Here is a 19,012-nt window from a genome sequence, read left to right on the forward strand (position 1 = left end):
CTTGGCAATTCGGATATGTAGATCTCCTCCCTTGTAACCGACTCAGTGTAACCCTAGCCCCCTCCGGTGTCTATATAAACCGAAGGGTTTAGTCCGTAGGACGACGACAATCATAATCATAGGCTAGCTTCTAGGGTTTAGCCTCTACGATCTCGTGGTAGATCAACTCTTGTAATACTCATATCATCAAGATCAATCAAGTAGGACGTAGGGTATTACCTCCATCGAGAGGGCCCGAACCTGGGTAACATTGTGTCCCCTGCCTCCTGTTACCATCCGCCTTAGATGCATAGTTCGGGACCCCCTACCCAAGATCCGCCGGTTTTGACACCGACACCAGTGACCGTACAAAGTCCATCCAACGGCCGTAGTGCTTCTTCAACCTCAGGTCTTCTTGCTCCAGCCGCCCAAAGCAGCGCCGGTCGTGCCGCATGCTCCTGCCTCCCGTGGCCGGCTGTGCTGCCGCGGAGGCCTAACCGCCCCCTACTATTCCCACCGATGGCCAGGCCCAGCGACGACGGCAGCCTCACACCGCAGCCGAACCAATGAACCCTCGTACTCCTCTCCGCGCGGAATTCCACTGCCGCGTCTTCCCCGGATCCGTGTCGTCCCCTTCCCAGGCCTCGGCGCTCGCCGTCGACCACCGCACTGGTGCTCTCGACGCGGTGTGGTCAACGTGGTCAAGGAACGACTTCCATCAGAAGAGTACTGTACGTGGAGAGGTTGATAGCTGGGTCCACAGCGGCCGCAAGGAAGTGCCTCCTTATTATGCGCACAATAATTATTCCTCCACCTGACAGCAGGGACCGACCGGACGGGCCACCATATTTGGCAAAAAAATGTTTCCCCCTGACAGCTGGGACCCACCAGCTACATCTTCGCACGCAAGGAAGTGCGTCCGGGCAAAAAAAAAAATGATTCGCCCCCTGACTGTTGGGACCCACCAGCTACATCTTCGTAGGCAAGGAAGTGCCTGACAGTCGGGACCCACCTGGTCGAAGCGTACATAGCGTTGTCATTCTGGGCACGAACGTGTATGTACATACTGGTCAATGTAGAGGCGCGCACGTGTTGTAGTAGAGGTGCGCACGTAGCATGTACACGTACATACAACGACCAGTGTGCAAGAAAGAAAATAGGGCCACGTACGTACATACGGGCAGGGTCTTGAACGCCTACTCGCGCATACGTACGGCCAGGGATCGTGTAGATGGCTGGGTCAGAATGGAGAACCAGCGTTGTCGTTGTGTTCATGGGGAGCCAACTGGCTGGGTCGGGACGGAATACGTCGTCGTGTTCATCAGGAGGGCTTGGATGGAACAGCCGATGGAAACGAGGCCTGGCGTACCGCAGAACGAAGGAAACGGCCTTGTGTCCAACCGGCCATGGTCGAAACGGGATCCTGTCATCAGGAGGGGTCTGGCGTACCGCAAAACGAAGGAAACGAACCTTCTATGGTCGAAACGGGGGTCCTGTTGATCGGGAGGGGTGTGGCGTACTGCAAAACGGAGGAAACGGACTTGTGTTGGAGCGCTACAGTCGAAACGGGGGTCCTGTTTCATCGGGAGGGGTGTGGCGTACCGCAAAACGGGACTCCACGGGATACTGTTCATCTCCACCGTCGACCCCCTCCAGCCTCCACGGGCTACTGTTCATCCACCGTCGACCTCCTCCAGCCTCCACGTGCGACTGTTCATCCACGGGCTCCTATTCATCCAGCCTCCACCGCGCGCTACTCCACCGGCTACTGTTCAACCAGCCCTCTCCATGGGCTCCTGTTCAACCACCCCTCCACCGTCTACTGTTCATCCAGCCCTCCACGGGGTGGTCTTGTTCATCATGCCCTCCACGGGGTCCTGTTCATCCAGCCCCAACCGGCTCGATCGATCGGGGTCTTGTTCATCCAGAGGCAACACCACGGGGTCCTGTTCATCCACCCCCACCAGGAACTGTTCATCCAAAACCCCCAGCAACGCTCACTGTTCATCCAGAGGCAGCATCGATTGGCTTCAGTTAGCAGCAGTAGCGAAGGAATCGCTCAGTCGGGTTCAGTTAACAGCCATCGATCGACCGCTCGGGTTCAGTAACGCATAGCCTGCAGTGCAATCGCTCGGGTTCAGTTAGAGACCAACGCCTCGCTCAGGTTCAGTTAGAGCCCAACGCCTCGCACCCACGCGTGTGCGTGTACGAGAGAAACGCGCATCGCTCGGCCCCGACCACCCACTGTAACCGGGAACACCCCGATATTTTCCTCGCCCTCGCTTCTACCATGGTTTTTCCGTCATGGACGGCCCAAAGAATGTCATGCAGCTGTGTCTCCGGCCCACCCAGGACGAAAAGCCCATTTTCTATCATGTTTTTTTGTCATAGAAGTAGGAGCCCACCATATCTATGATGATACCGGGTTTTGTCACAATTATCGTCATAGAAGTGTCATAAGTATGACAGAAAAAAATTTGTTCGGCCGAAAATGTCACAGATGTGTCTTTTTTGTAGTGCATGAAGCAGTAGGTCGGAGCAGAGTTGTCGTCATCGTTCTCTTCAGCGTTGGTGATGTCACCATTGTCTTCGGTGTTGAAGATGGACTTGGCGACGAATGCCGAAGCTAGAGACAGGCTTGCCATGCCTGAATCAGTTTCCTCCTCAGACTCCACCTCTGCCTCCTCGGAAGCAAACTCCTCCTCTAAATCCATTTTCTTCCCAATGAACGCACGTGCCTTTCTAGATGAGCTCCTCTTGTAAGATGAAGACTTTGAGGGTTTCTTCTTCTTGTCGTCAGAGTCATATTCCTTACTCTTCTTCTTTTTCTTTGCTTCCTTGTCCCATTGAGGACATTCAGATATGCAGTGGTCTGGCTTCTTGCATTTCTACCATGTTCTCTTCTTGTAGTCACGAGTGGAAGCCTCATCATTCTTGGAGCTGGATCTTGAAGACTTTCCAAAGCGATTCTTCTTGGAGAACTTTTGGAAATTTCTCACAAGCATTGCTAGCTCTTTGCCAATGTCTTCAGGATCATCAGAACTGCAGTTAGATTCTTCTTCAGGTGAGGAAATAGCTTTTGCCTTCAAAGCACGGGATCGACCATAATTGGGGTTGTAGATATCTCTCTTCTCGGATAGCTGGAACTCATGTGTGTTGAGCCTCTCAAGTATGCCAGACGGATCAAGATCTTTGAAGTCAGGGCATTCTTGGATCATCAATGCTAGAGTGTCAAATGAGTTGTGAAGTGATTTCAGTGGTGCCAAGAGCACGAAGTTCATTTGTGACGTCAGTGAGGTGGTCAAAAGTGAGATGTACATTCTCATCGTCATTCCTCTTGAATTGGTTGAAGAGGTTGAGAAGCACATCGATTCTGGAATCTCTTTGGGTTGAGACGCCTTCGTTGACCTTGGATAACTGGTCCCAGGCTAGCTTCACAAATTCCAGAGCACTCACATGGCCATACCGCCCTTTGGTCAGATGACCACAGATGTTGTTCTTGGTGATTGAGTCCAGTTGCATGAACCTCTTGACATCAGCAGCGGCGACGCCTTCACCGACTTTGGGAACAATAGTCCTGACAACATACCAGAGGCTGTTGGCAATGGCTTCAAGATGCATACGCATCTTACTCTTCAAGTAGGGGTAATCAGTGCCATCAAAGATGGGGCACACAGGGGAGACCTTGATTATCCCTGTAGTCGACATAGCTAAAACTCCAGGTGGTTAAACCGAATCATAAAGATCAAGGGAGCACCTTTCTCTGATACCAATTGAAAGTGCTACTTATCGACTAGAGGGGGGTGAATAGGCGATTTTAATGGAAGTCCTCGAAAGCTGCAAGATCCTCGAAGACACACAACTAAACAACACCTATACGATATGCAGCGAAAGATAAGCTACGGTAGACATCCATAGTCAAGTAAACAGTATAACGAAAGCATGAAGACTAATAGCAGCTAGGTAGAACAGATCGGAATTGGAAGATAGTATGAAGCCAAATACAAGAAAGAATTCACACTATGAAGTCAAACATATCAGGCAAGCAAGCAATTTCATGAAGACAAACTGAAATGTAAAGAAGGTAGGGGATAGAACCAGTTGCTTGGTGAAGACAAGGATTTGGTAGACCAGTTCCAGTTGCTGTGACAACTGTACGTCTAGTTAGGGAGGCTAAGATTGAACTTAGAAGACCACGTCTTCACCTTATTCCCCTTGATCTAAGGACACTTAGTCCTCGCCCAATCACTCAGGTATGTATTCAAGTTAGACTTCCAAACCTTCAGAGACTCTGTTCACCGACGATCCACAATGACTCTTTGATCCTCAGAACGTGACGCCTAACCGGCTGGAGGATACACAGTCCTCAAGTGTAATAAGTCTTCAGATTACGCGGACAGAAAGACTTCAGTGATGCCTAACAATCTTTGGCTCTGGGTGCCTTGGGCTTTGTCCTCTCAAGGTTTTCTCTCTCAAAGGCTTCGGAGGTGGGTTGCTCTCTGATGTCTACTACACAACCTTCTTCTTGTAGACGTTGTTGGGCCTCCAAGTGCAGAGGTTTGTAGGACAGTAGCAAATTTCCCTCAAGTGGATGACCTAAGGTTTATCAATCCGTAGGAGGCGTAGGATGAAGATGGTCTCTCTCAAGCAACCCTGCAACCAAATAACAAAGAGTCTCTTGTGTCCCCAACACACCCAATACAATGGTAAATTGTATAGGTGCACTAGTTCGGCGAAGAGATGGTGATACAAGTGCAATATGGATGGTAGATAAAGGTATTTGTAATCTGAAAATATAAAAACAGCAAGGTAACTAATGATAAAAGTGAGCGTAAACGGTATTGCAATGATAGGAAATAAGGCCTAGGGTTCATACTTTCACTAGTGTAAGTCCTCTCAACAATACTAACATAATTGGATCATAAAATTATCCCTCAACATGCAACAAAGAGTCACTCCAAAGTCACTAATAGCGGAGAACGAACGAAGAGATTATGGTAGTGTACGAAACCACCTCAAAGTTCTTCTTTCCAATCAATCTGTTGGGCTATTCCTATAAGTGTCACAAACAACCCTAGAGTTCGTACTAGAATAACACCTTAAGATACAAATCAACCCAAACCCTAATGTCACCTAGATACTCCAATGTCACCTCAAGTATCCAAGGGCATGGTTATACGATATGCATCACACAATCTCAGATTCATCTGTTCAACCAACACAAAGGACCTCAAAGAGTGCCCCAAAGTTCTATCGGAGAATCACGACGAGAACGTGTGCCAACCCCTATGCATAGGTTCTTGGGGAGAACCCGCAAGTTGATCACCAAAACATACATCAAGTGAATCACGTGATATCCCATTGTCACCACAGATATCCACGGCAAGACATACATCAAGTGTTCTCAAATCTTTAAAGACTCAATCCGATAAGATTACTTCAAAGGGGAAACTCGATTCATTACAAGAGAGTAGAGGGGGAGAAAACATCATAGGATCCAACTATAATAGCAAAGCTCGCGATACATCAAGATCGTATCACCTCAAGAACACGAGAGAGAGAGAGAGAGAGATCAAACACATAGCTACTGGTACATACCCTCAGCCCCGAGGGAGACTACTCCCTCCTCATCATGGAGAGCACCGGGATGATGAAGAAGGCCACTAGAGAGGGATTGCCCCCTCCGGCAGGGTGCCGGAACGGGTCTAGATTGGTTTTCAGTGGGTACGGAGGCTTCTGGCGGCGGAACTCCCGATCTATTGTTGCTCCCGGATGTTTTTAGGGTATATGGAGATATATAGGCGGAAGAAGTACGTCGGTGGAGCTCCGAGGGGCCCATGAGGCAGGGGGCGCGCCAGGGGGGCGCCCTCCACCCTCGTGACCTCCCCGGAAACTTCTTGGAGTAGGGTCCAAGTCTCCTAGATCACGTTCGGTGAGAAGATCACGTTCCCGAAGGTTTCATTCCATTTGGACTCCGTTTGATATTCTGTTTCCTCGAAATACTGAAATAGGCAAAAAAACAGCACTTCTGGGCTAGGCCTCCGGTTAATAGGTTAGTCCCAAAAATAATATAAAAGTGGAAAATAAAGCCCAATATAGTCCAAAACAGTAGATAAAGTAGCATGGAGCAATCAAAAATTATAGATACGTTGGAGACGTATCAGGCATCCCCAAGCTTAATTCCTGCTCGTCCTCGAGTAGGTAAATGATAAAAAGAGAATTTTTGATGCGGAGTGATACTTTGGCATAATTTCAATGTAAATCTTCTTAATCATGGTATGAATATTCAGATCCGAACGGTTCAAGACAAAAGTTCATATTCACATAAAAATGATAATACTTCAAGCATACTAATCAAACAATTATGTCATCTCAAAATAACATGGCCAAAGGAAGTTCATCCCTACAAAATCATATAGTTAGGCTATGCTTCATTTTCGTCACACAAAGATGTTCCCAACTTCTATACCCCCGATGACAAGCCAAGCAATTGTTTCATACTCAAATAATCTCAAACTTTTTCAACCTTCACGCAATACATGAGCGCGAGCCATGGACATAGCACTATGGGTGGTATAGAATATGATGATGGGGATTGTGTGGAGAAGACAAAAAAGGAGAAAGTCTCACATCAACGAGGCTAATCAATGAGCTATGGAGATGCCCATCAATTGATGTTAATGCAAGGAGTAGGGATTGCCATGCAACGGATGCACTAGAGCTAAGAATGCTCAACAAAAGAAAACTAGTGGGTGTGCATCCAACTTGCTTGCTCAAGAAGACCTAGGGAATTTTGAGGAAGCCCATCGTTGGAATATACAAGCCAAGTTCTATAATGAAAAATTCCCACTAGTATGAACAAGACAACTTATGAGACTCACTATATGAAAATCATGGTGCTACTTTGAAGCACAATATATGAGACTCACTACATGAAGAACAAGGTGCTACTTTGAAGTACAAGTGTGGAAAAAAGAGATAGTAGCATTGCCCTTTTTATTTTCTCTTTTTTTTGGGGCCCTTCTTTCTTTTTGGCCTTTCTCTTTTTTTTGATTGGGCAATGCTCTAATAATGATGATCATCACACTTCTATTGATTACAACATAATGATTACAACTCGATACTAGAACAAGATATGACTCTATATGAATGCCTCCGGCGGTGTACCGGGATGGTGCAATGAATTAAGAGTGACATGTATGAAGAATAATGCATGGTGGCTTTGCCACAAATACGATGTCAACTACAAGATCATGCAATGGCAATATGACAAAAGTAAAGCATGTCATGATGATGATGATGGAAGTTGCATGGCAATATATCTCGGAATGGCTATGGAAATGCCATGATAGGTAGGTATGGTGGCTGTTTTGAGGAAGATATGGGGAGGTTTATGTGTGAAAGAGCGTATCATATCACGGGGTTTGGATGCACCGGTGAAGTTTGCACCAACTCTCAATGTGAGAAAGGGCAATGCACGGTACCGAAGAGGCTAGCAAATTGCGGAAAGGTAAAAGTGCGTATAATCCATGGACTCAACATTAGTCAAAAGAACTCATATACTTATTGCAAAAATTTAGAAGTCATCAAAAATCAAGTACTACGCGCATGCTCCTAGGGGGATAGATTGGTAGGAAAAGACGATCGCTCGTCCCCGACCGCCACTCATAAGGATGCACAAGCCAGGTACACTTCATGCTTCAAATTTGTTACACAACTTTAACCATACGTGCATGCTACGGGACTTGCTAACTTCAACACAAGTATTTCTCAAATTCACAAGTACTCAACTAGCACGACTATGATATTATCACCTCCATATCTCAAAACAATTATCAAGCATCAAACTTATCTTAGTATTCAACCCACTAAAAAGAAAGTTTCACATATCTTGAATACCAAGTATATTAACATTAAGCAAATTACCATGCTATTAACGACTCTCAAAATAATCTAAGTGAAGCATGAGAGATCAAGTTTCTTTAAAACAAACCACCACCGTGCTCTAAAAGATCTAAGTGAAGCACTAGAGCAAAAATTATCACGCTCAAAAAGATATAAGTGAAGCACATAGAGTAAACTATCAAGCTCAAAAGATATAAGTGAAGCACATAGAGTATTCTAACAAGTTTCAATTCATACATGGCTCTATCAAAAGGTGTGTACAGCAAGGATGATTGTGGTAGACTAACAAGCAAAGACACAAATAATACAAGACGCTCCAAGCAAAACACATATCATGTGGTGAATAAAAATATAGCTCCAAGTAAATTACCGATGGAAGTGGACAAAAGAGGGGATGCCTTCCGGGGCATCCCCAAGCTTTGACTTTTTGGTGTCCTTGGATTATCTTGGGGGTGCCATGGGCATCCCCAAGCTTAGGCTCTTGCCACTCCTTGTTCCATAATCCATCAAAAGAATTCACCCAAAACTTGAAAACTTCACAACACAAAAACTCAATAGAAATCTCGTGAGCTCCGTTAGAGAAAGAAAACAAAAGACTACTTTAAGGTACTGTAGTGAACTTGTTCTTTATTTGTATTGGTGTTAAACCTACTGTATTCCAACTTCTCTGTGGTTTATAAACTATTTTACTAGCCATAGATTCATCAAAATAAGCAAACAACACACGCAAAACAGAATCTGTCAAAAACAGAACAGTCTGTAGTAATCTGTTACTAACGCAAACTTCTGGAACCCAAAAAATTCTAAAAAAATTAGACGACCTGGGAAATTTTTTTTATTGATCAGAAGCAATTGGAATCACTATTTTATCACCTTCTGGTGATTTTTGAAAATTCGGGCACTGAGCGCAAAGATTCTGGAAATTACAGCAAGATCAAATAACTAACTTCCAAGAAGATCTAATAGGTTTAACTTGGCACAAACACTAATTAAAAGATAAAACCACATCTAAACAGAATCTAGATGGATTATTTATTCCTAAACATAACCAAAAACAAAAAACACAAAATAAAATTGGGTTGCCTCCCAACAAGCGCTATCGTTTAACACCCCTAGCTAGGCATGATGATTTCAATGATGCTCACATAAAAGATAAGAATTGTAACATAAAGAGAGCATAATGAAGAATATTACTAGCACATTTAAGTCTAACCCACTTCCTATTCATAGGTATTTTGTGAGAAAACAACTTGTGGGGACAAGAATCAACTTGCATAGGAAGGTAAAACAAGCATAACTTCAAAATTTTAAGCACATAGAGAGGAAACTTGATATTATTGCAATTCCTACAAGCATATGTTCCTCCCTCATAATAATTTTCAGTAGCATCATGAATGAATTCAACAATATAACCAGCACCTAAAGCATTCTTTTCATGATCTACAAGCATAGAAAATTTATTACTCTCCACATAGGCAAAATTCTTCTCATTCGGAATAGTGGGAGTATCATAGGAAAGTCGAATACTATAAATTGTTTCCATATTAAAAGAGTAATGTTCAGAGAAGGGGTAATCATAATCATGACAAGTTTTATAAATATAATCATCACTACTTTTTATAGCATAAGTTTCATCACAATAATCATCATAAGTAGCAACTTTGTTCTCATCATAATCACTTTGCATATCAAAACATGGAAGGCTAAAAATATCATCATTATTAAACATAGAATCCCCAAGCTTGGGACAGACATTAATTGCAGCAAATATATTCTCAAATATGTCATCCTCATCAAACATAGCTTCCCCAAGCTTGGGCCTTTTCGTATCATAAGCATAATCACTCTCATCATTAATAGCATGGATAGCACCAATAGTATAGCAATTATTATATTCTTCCAAGCATGTGCCAAAAAGATTTTCAAGATCATAAGAAGTATCATTATCTTCCCAATCATAATCATCACAACAAGAAATAGGCATAACGAGATCATCATCAAGTGTATCATCTTCATTTTCATGAGGCACAACAATAATAGGAGCAACTTTATTTGGGAGAGATACCTTTTTACCTCTCTTCCTTTTTCTTTTCTTCTTCTTTACCACATCGTGTGTGGGTTCAATCCTCCTTTTGGAGCTCCTTATTAATGAGATTGGTTGAATAGGAGGCTCCTCCTCATTGCCTGATTCATCATAAGAGATAATCAGAGGATATTGGGAAGTCTCTTCCCTTTCATTAGTATTCTCTTCATCTTCTATTTGTTTCCTTTTCTTTATGTAGTTGGCAATATAAGGATTTTCAATGCAATTCACCGCACAATACATATAAATATTCTCTAGATCAAAATCAAGAACTCTATCAAGATTAAACTTTGGAATACCCTCAGTTACATGTTTCATTTCTTCATAACCCAAAAGAAGGCTAAGCTCTTTATGATGCTCAAGGGTAATCAAATTATGACAATGTTTGGACACGACTTGATCATGAAACAAATAGCATTGGAGCTTTAAATGACCATGTTCATTGCAGAGTTCACAAGGGGCACGAAAAATATTGAATCTTTCAGCACATTCATCTAGACTTTCTTGCAACAATTTAGTTTCTAAGTACTTATGCCTCTTACAATATCTATCTTCCCTATTCGGTGTGTACTTGCAAACCCAATCTACTCCACAAAAATTGACATGTTTATAGGAGGTATTTTCATCATAACTAGTGCAATCATCATTAGCATCATGGATATTCAAAGAATTCGTACTAACAACATTGCAATCATGCTCATCATTCAAAGATTTAGTGCCAAACATTTTGTAGATTTCTTCTTCTATCACTTGAGCACAATTATCCTTTCCATCATACTCACTAAAGATATTAAAAAGGTGAAGCGTATGAGACAAAATCAATTCCATTTTTTTGTAATTTTCTTTTATAAACTAAACTAGTGATAAAACAAGAAACTAAAAGACTCGATTGAAAGATCTAAAGATATACCTTCAAGCACTCACCTCCCCGGCAACGGCGCCAGAAAAGAGCTTGATGTCTACTACACAACCTTCTTCTTGTAGACATTGTTGGGCCTCAAGTGCAGAGGTTTGTAGGACAGTAGCAAATTTACCTCTAGTGGATGACCTAAGGTTTATCAATCCGTAGGAGGCGTAGGATGAAGATGGTCTCTCTCAAGCAACCCTGCAACCAAATAACAAAGAGTCTCTTGTGTCCCCAACACACCCAATACAATGGTAAATTGTATAGGTGCACTAGTTCGGCGAAGAGATGGTGATACAAGTGAAATATGGATGGTAGATAAATGTATTTGTAATCTGAAAATATAAAAACAGCAAGGTAACTAATGATAAAAGTGAGCATAAACGGTATTGCAATGATAGGAAATAAGGCCTAGGATTCATACTTTCACTAGTGTAAGTCCTCTCAACAATACTAACATAATTGGATCATAAAATTATCCCTCAACATGCAATAAAGAGTCACTCCAAAGTCACTAATAGCGGAGAACGAACGAAGAGATTATGGTAGGGTACGAAACCACCTCAAAGTTATTCTTTCCAATCAATCCGTTGGGCTATTCCTATAAGTGTCACAAACAACCCTAGAGTTCGTACTAAAATAACACCTTAAGATACAAATCAACCAAAAACCTAATGTCACCTAGATACTCCAATGTCACCTCAAGTATCCAAAGGCATGATTATACGATATGCATCACACAATCTCAGATTCATCTGTTCAACCAACACAAAGGACCTCAAAGAGTGCCCCAAAGTTCTACCGGAGAATCACGACGAGAACGTGTGCCAACCCCTATGCATAGGTTCATGGGCGGAACCCGCAAGTTGATCACCAAAACATACATCAAGTGAATCACGTGATATCCCATTGTCACCACAGATATCCACGGCAAGACATACATCAAGTGTTCTCAAATCTTTAAAGACTCAATCCGATAAGATTACTTCAAAGGGGAAACTCGATTCATTACAAGAGAGTAGAGGGGGAGAAAACATCATAGGATCCAACTATAATAGCAAAGCTCGCGATACGTCAAGATCGTATCACCTCAAGAACACGAGAGAGAGAGAGAGATCAAACACATAGCTACTGGTACATACCCTCAGCCCCGAGGGAGACTACTCCCTCCTCATCATGGAGAGCACCGGGATGATGACGAAGGCCACCAGAGAGGGATTGCCCCCTCCGGCAGGGTGCCGGAACGGGTCTAGATTGGTTTTCGGTGGCTACGGAGGCTTCTGGTGGCGGAACTCCCGATCTATTGTTGCTCCCGGATGTTTTTAGGGTATATGGAGATATATAGGCGGAAGAAGTACGTCGGTGGAGCTCCGAGGGGCCCACGAGGTAGGGGGCCCACCCAGGGGGGCGCCCTCCACCCTCGTGACCTCCCCGGAAACTTCTTGGAGTAGGGTCCAAGTCTCGTGGATCACGTTCGGTGAGAAGATCACGTTCCCGAAGGTTTCATTCCGTTTGGACTCCGTTTGATATTCTGTTTCCTCGAAATACTGAAATAGGCAAAAAACAGCAATTTTGGGCTGGGCCTCCGGTTAATAGGTTAGTCCCAAAAATAATATAAAAGTGGAAAATAAAGCCCAATATAGTCCAAAATAGTAGATAAAGTAGCATGGAGCAATCAAAAATTATAGATACGTTGGAGACGTATCACTCTCAAACGACAAAAGCAGTGCACTAACTCTGAGCAGCCACCAAGTTATGGTGTAGGGGTGGGCTATTTATAGCTAGGAGGCAACCTAACATGTTATGTCCAAAATGACCCTGGGTCACTAAGGAACTGACACGTGTCCAATGGTCGGATTTCAAACACACGCGGCAGCTTGACTTGGGCTACAAGCAAAGCTGACTCATCCAACTCTGGATAAGATTTACTCTCACTGTCTTCACTCGAAGACATAGGATTTCGGTTGAGCAACACGTCAGCCTTCTGACTTTGTTCACTTGGACCCCACTTAATAGTTCGGTGGTTCCTATGACTCAAGAAAGAAGAAAATGAAAATAAGAAAGAAACTATGTCTTCGCACTCCATTGTCTTAAAGTGAATGTCTTCACACGTCATTATCTTCGACGTAAATTTCTTCACAAACCACCATTGTCTTCAATGTCTTCATACATTTTTAGGGGTCATCTTTGGTAGGAAAACCGAATCAATGAGGGACTTCTACCTGTGTTATCCTGCAATTCTCACAAACATATTAGTCACTCAATCACATTTGTCGTCAATACTCCAAAACCAACTTGGGGTGGCACTAGATGCACTTACAGGACGTCTCTACACTAGTAATTTGGCAGGCCCGAATTTGGATTTTGGGTCTACGTCGCTTACATGTTTGGGCTTTCATTTCCTTTTGACTTTTAGGGACCTTTGTTCCTTAGAATCAATTTCTATCAACTCGGGATGTCTTTCCATGGAATGGGCCACATGTCCAGGTGGTTGGCTTGACTTCAAATTTTTAGGATCGAGGGTCTCACGCACTTGAGTTCTGATTTCTTGAGGTTTTTCACGTCTTGTCTTTGGCTCTAGCTGGTAACATGGGTCTTGCATAGATCCATCATTCACACATTAGCAAGGAGGTGGGGATGACCCGGGGTCCAGCTATAGAAATTTCTATCTTTTGTTGTCTCACATGGTTAGTCAAATGATTTGATAAGGAGCATTCCATAAATGAACTTCAGCCAATTAAGGATAGGGTTGGACCCCCTTATACCACAGTTTAATTGCAAAAACACATAGAAACAGAAACGGTCAGTGGCACAAATACAAAGCTGTTGCAGAGAGAGATGATAGGAATGGCTTATTCCCTACATAAGAGAGAGAGAGAGAGAGATAGAGAGAGAGAGCATATGTTATGATGCATGGTTTTATCGACCACTCAAGTTTGGAGAAGATGAAGAGAACATGAAAATCCATCAATGCATATCGATCCCTTGAGTGAGTGGAACTAGAAAAAATGAAGAGGAAGGGAAACCGTGGAGGAGATAAAGGATATTGTCGACAAGATGCCGCTCTTTGCAAAAAAGTGAAAAATAATAATGACATGGCTTCACCAAATTTGTGAAACAAGCACACTATAAGTGTATGCACAAGCAAAATGCTAACTCATAAATGTTTAGTTGGTAAGAAACTAGCATACACTTTATGTAGTTGATTCAACTGCATTTTAAAAACTTCATCATCTATTTCAACTATATTTTTCATGTGTTTCAACTACATATATCGTCCATTGAACAACAATGTTTCAACTACATCGCGTTTTTCAATTGCACTTTTTAAACTGCATCATCTATTCTAGCTACACAATATGAACTCCAATGTTTGGGACACAACAATATTTATTCAACCACACTTATTCAACTATGTCATCTCAACTTCAAGTGTGTCTCAACTAGTACAACAAAGTAAGGACCGCTTAATTAACCATGCCCGTATTTTTATTTTAATTGATTTGTTGGCCATCCTTCTTCCTCCCCTAGTGGGTTCCTCTTCCAACTAACCCATTTGTCTCTTCACTACTAGAAAAATAGCTATAGCCAATATGGACACTAATGGTGCACTATACATGTGCTGCGCCATTACTAAATAGTAATGGCGCACCATGTGTAGGTGCGCCATTAGTAACCAAAACAGTAATGGTGCACCAGGTGAAAAGTGCGCAATTACTATGTTTGACCAAGGTTTGACCCAGTCATACACATAGTAATGGCGCACTTTTTATAGGTGCGTCATTACTAAGTTCACATAGTAATGGTGCACCTTTACAAAGTGCGCCATAACTATGTGTATGACTGGGTCAAACCTTGGTCAAACTTAGTAATGGCGCACTTTCAACTGGTGCGCCATTACTAAGTTTTTTTCAAAAAAAAAATTCAGAATTTGTTTTTTTAAACTAGTAATGGCGCACCGTGGGTGTGGTGCGCCATTACTAACTTGGCCCAAAACTTCCACCGAATGCACCCCCCCCCCCGGTGGACCGCCTTTTCAGTTTAAAAAAATAAAATAAAATGATGAAAATGTCAAAAAAAATAAGTTTCCCATGTGATATGTGGTCTAGTTGTTGGGAAAATTGTTAGTAATGGCGCACTTCTATGTGGTGCGCCATTACTAAGTCAGATAGTAATGGCCCACTTCTAGGCATAGTAATGGCGCACTATGTGGTGCGCCACTATTATCTGGGATATTAGTGGAGCACCAGAGGTGCACCATTACTATTTGTTACTAGTGGCGTGTTAATAGTGACGCACCTATTGTGCGCCATTAATAGCAAAAACTGTTGCACCACTAACAGCCTTTGGTAGCACCGCCACCTCTACCCTAACTAACAACGCTATCACACGTTGCCTCACTACCCTTTCTTGTATGATATGCCGATGCTCATGCCTTCCCTCTAATTCGCACCCACCCTGCCATATATTATATCGTAGGTGACCACACTCCTCTCAATCTGAACCTATCGACCCTCTGTTAGTCGTCCATGGAGATGTTGTGGCCAGCAGCACCATTTATGTCTCGGGTAGATTAGAGATGTCATGGCTGGCCATCTCACCTTTGCCTTTGCCTCATTTTTCTATCTCTTCTCTACCGAAATTAACTAAAACAATTTCCCAAGGATTAGGAAACGCGAACAAATTAATGTACTTCCCCAAATGGACCACATAAAGTACCTTTACAAAATACTAAAAATCAAACAAAGTACACCAACCCAACACACATACAATATCATTGTTCTCCTTCGACATGAAATCCTCTCAGGACATGTACATCTCACTTGAATCTAGCCAGCCGATTGAGGGTGACCAACTCCTCGTCCTATGTGGAAAACTCTCTTGAGGCCATCTACACCATATCGATGCCATCAGGGTCATTACCGCTACCACTACCTCCTGCGGGGCTACTCGGACCAGCTGCGTCCATGCCATAGTAGTAGGACTAGCTGCCAGCTCCACCACGCATGTTGCCAAGTTGGTTGTTGGTGGAGGACTCGTGGTGCGTCTCTGCCGCCGCCTTCAGGTTGTTCGCTGGGAGGGTATGTTGTCCGGTGAACGCATACATGTTCATGCTCGCATTGCCGCCTGCTGGATGTCTTGCTCGCCAACTATCTGTGTCGGTGACAAACCGTACGACTGGAGGTGGTTTAGGTGTGCGTTGGGAGGAACGTAGTATCAGTACCCCACTTTTTTCCCATCGGTGACATTCAAGTCCGACACCCAATACTGCATGTTAGCCAAGTTTGGGTGGTAGTACATACCAGTCATGGTTGGATTAGGGTAACTCGAGTGCGCCTGCGCGGAAGGGGCAATGACGACGATAGAGTCTGTATCAGCCATCCCCGTTTTCCCACTTTGTTGTTGGTCATGATACAATGGTGGGGACACCGGAGGTGTCTCTGTGGGTGATTCGGTGTGCGGGTGAAGGCTGCGGATGTACTCCATAAGAAGGGAGAGTTGGCCGGGAGGTGGCTGCTCGCTGTTCCTCTTCTTGAGATGGCGCTTCACGTTCAGACTACGCTTGGTGCCATTCCAGTGGTTCTTGACAGTGTTGTCTGACCAACCGGGGAGTAGTCGGGCGATCACCGACCAGGAGTTCCCTCAAGTCTGATGCATCTTGATCAGCTTCATGTCTTCCGCTTCAGTCCAGTTTTTCCTCTGCAAGGGAAATATTTGTGAGTTAAATAATTATGACATAACGTTCCATTGAATTACAATTGAACACATCACTACACACGAAAAGTAGTATTTACTAACTTGACTTTTGTTAAAGCAAGACAACACCCATGTCATTGAAAGCGTTGTCTATTTAGAAGCCAACCACCATGTGCCATTGCTTTGAGAATTATATTAACTTTTCTTGTTGTTGGCAAAATTTGTGTTTTTTTAGAGTACCAAATTTTTTCTAAGTTTTTTCTTGTTTCAAAGTGTATTATAATGTTTCATTGTGTAGCAATAAATAAAAATGACCTTTTTCGGATTAGATTTACTGGTACATAATGAAACATTATGTTAGACTTTGAAACAATAAAAAAACTAATGCAATAGTCTTAAACAAGATAAAATTTGCGAAGATTAGAAAACATAGCACGCATCACAAAGTATATAAGGAATCTTAAAGTATCTTAGGAATCTATTGGTTTGAAAATTTCCAGACAACCAAGCGTCATATACTCTCACAAACTAACCTATGACTGACATAAATTACTAAAATGGTGGAATGAGCTTCATAGAAAATGGAAAGGAAAAAAGTTAGTATGGGAATAATTATTTGGAGCGGATGGACCCATAAAAAAATTATGTGATTTCTTTATTTTGGAGAGATCCTGTTAAAAATTATTTATTTTGGACAAATCCTGTTAAAATTACACATATTTTGCATGTGCTGCAATGTTGCGGATCAATGTTGTGCAATTTGAGGTGTCTAAGATTTAGAAAACTTCTAGAAAAATTTCAGTTAGCAATATCAATTATATCGCAAGTGCAAGTGTCATTTTTTATTTATAGTTTTGGACTCCCTTTTTTGGATCAAGTGAAAAGATTTGCCATTTTTATTTATTAACAAGAGTAGGTTGTAAGATACCACAAAAGCGACACAAAGATATAAATTACTCTCACGAAAGTACATTACTCAAATTGTTAGCCCCCACAATAGCCCACAGCGATGCATCATCTTGTATGATGCGAACAATGATCACCACCGGTGTTGCTTTGTTTTGAAAGACACACGGGTTCCTTTCCTTCCAAATCTCGCATCTAACAAAAAGGAGTAAAGAAAATAGAGCTTTCCTCGGCTTCGAATTGTTGTGGACTCCTTCCCACCAAGTCTTCACAATCTCAAAATGTTGCCAAAGATCCGCACTAACATGAAGACCAAGCCAAGAAATCACATCGTTCCAAACTCAAAGAGAGAATCAAAACTTGAAGAGGAGGTGTGCTGCTGATTCTTACAGTTGGTTGCAAAGAGGGAATCCGTCGCAATTTTGCCACTCTCAACATTGTAGCCTATTTGTCGTCCAAATCCCATTTTGGGTGACTAGCCAAGTAAAGAACCTACTTATTGGGAGATGCCCAAACCTTTCAGGACATGGATAGAAAGTTGGATCAGATGTGGTCAGCCAATCGGGCCTTGTAGGTCGACAAGGTGATATAGTTCCTATTGTTAGTCAGCTTCCGCATGATTATATCTTGGACATCTAGTTACATGATGACATTGGCAGGTTTATCCCACAAAATGATGAATTGTTGATGTGCTCTAGTGTTAGGCCTCCTTGACTGTCAATCTATAGAACCCAAAAATTATCTCTCCAAGCCTTGTTATGCTGCCACCATTCTTGCAAGATATCCCCCAAAAAATTGGCGCATTGTGTTTAGGCTTCAGCCCCACTAGCCATGATGACTCCCAAAATTTGCATTTATTTCCATCGCCAGTCATAACCTTAGTGCCCATCGGGAAGGGATCATGATCATCATTGTTGCTTGACATCCCCATAATGCACCATGCCCTATGCGGGTCATGCTGGTCAAGCCATAACCATCATAAGCAGAGCGCGATTGTGAACTTCCAAGATTAAGAATTCCTGGGCTACCAAACTCCTTCAGCCTATAAACTTGCTCCCAATTAATTTCGCACTTACCAGTGGTCAATTTATCTATCCCTGCCCAAATATAGGCACACCTCATTCCATCAGTGTTCCTAAGAACCTCCACTGGGAGGTCAAGTGGTGAAAGATGGTATATGGACACCTCCGTGAGCACCATGTGAATGCCTGCAGTAGCAACATGTTTTCCTCCCCAAGGTTCTAATTTCTTGGCATTTTTATATTCTAAGTGTTGCAAGTGGAAACTATATACTCTTTAACCGTGAGGGGTAAGCCAAGGTAACATATGAGAAGGGATGAATGGCCTGCTGGGAAGGACTGAAGGATGTCATCAAGGTTGATGTTATCGCCCCAAATAGGTGCAACAATGCTCCTTCTACAATTTGTGACAAGGATGTTAGTATCTCTGAAATAGGCAAGCGTAGTGGCAAGGAATTGGACTTGTTCCTTAATAGGGGCACATAAAACTGCCACATCGTTGGTGTAAAAGGAAGGATG

The 19,012-nt window shown here is 42.9% G+C and overlaps 1 pseudogene; it reads right to left on the bottom strand.

The window, feature by feature from the left end:
• Window positions 1-15,690: 15,690 nt before the first annotated feature.
• Window positions 15,691-19,012, bottom strand: part of LOC125532743 — a 42,007-nt pseudogene continuing 38,685 nt past the window's right edge.

This window comes from Triticum urartu, chromosome 1, assembly GCF_003073215.2.
Source record: "Triticum urartu cultivar G1812 chromosome 1, Tu2.1, whole genome shotgun sequence".
Taxonomy (NCBI): domain Eukaryota; kingdom Viridiplantae; phylum Streptophyta; class Magnoliopsida; order Poales; family Poaceae; genus Triticum; species Triticum urartu.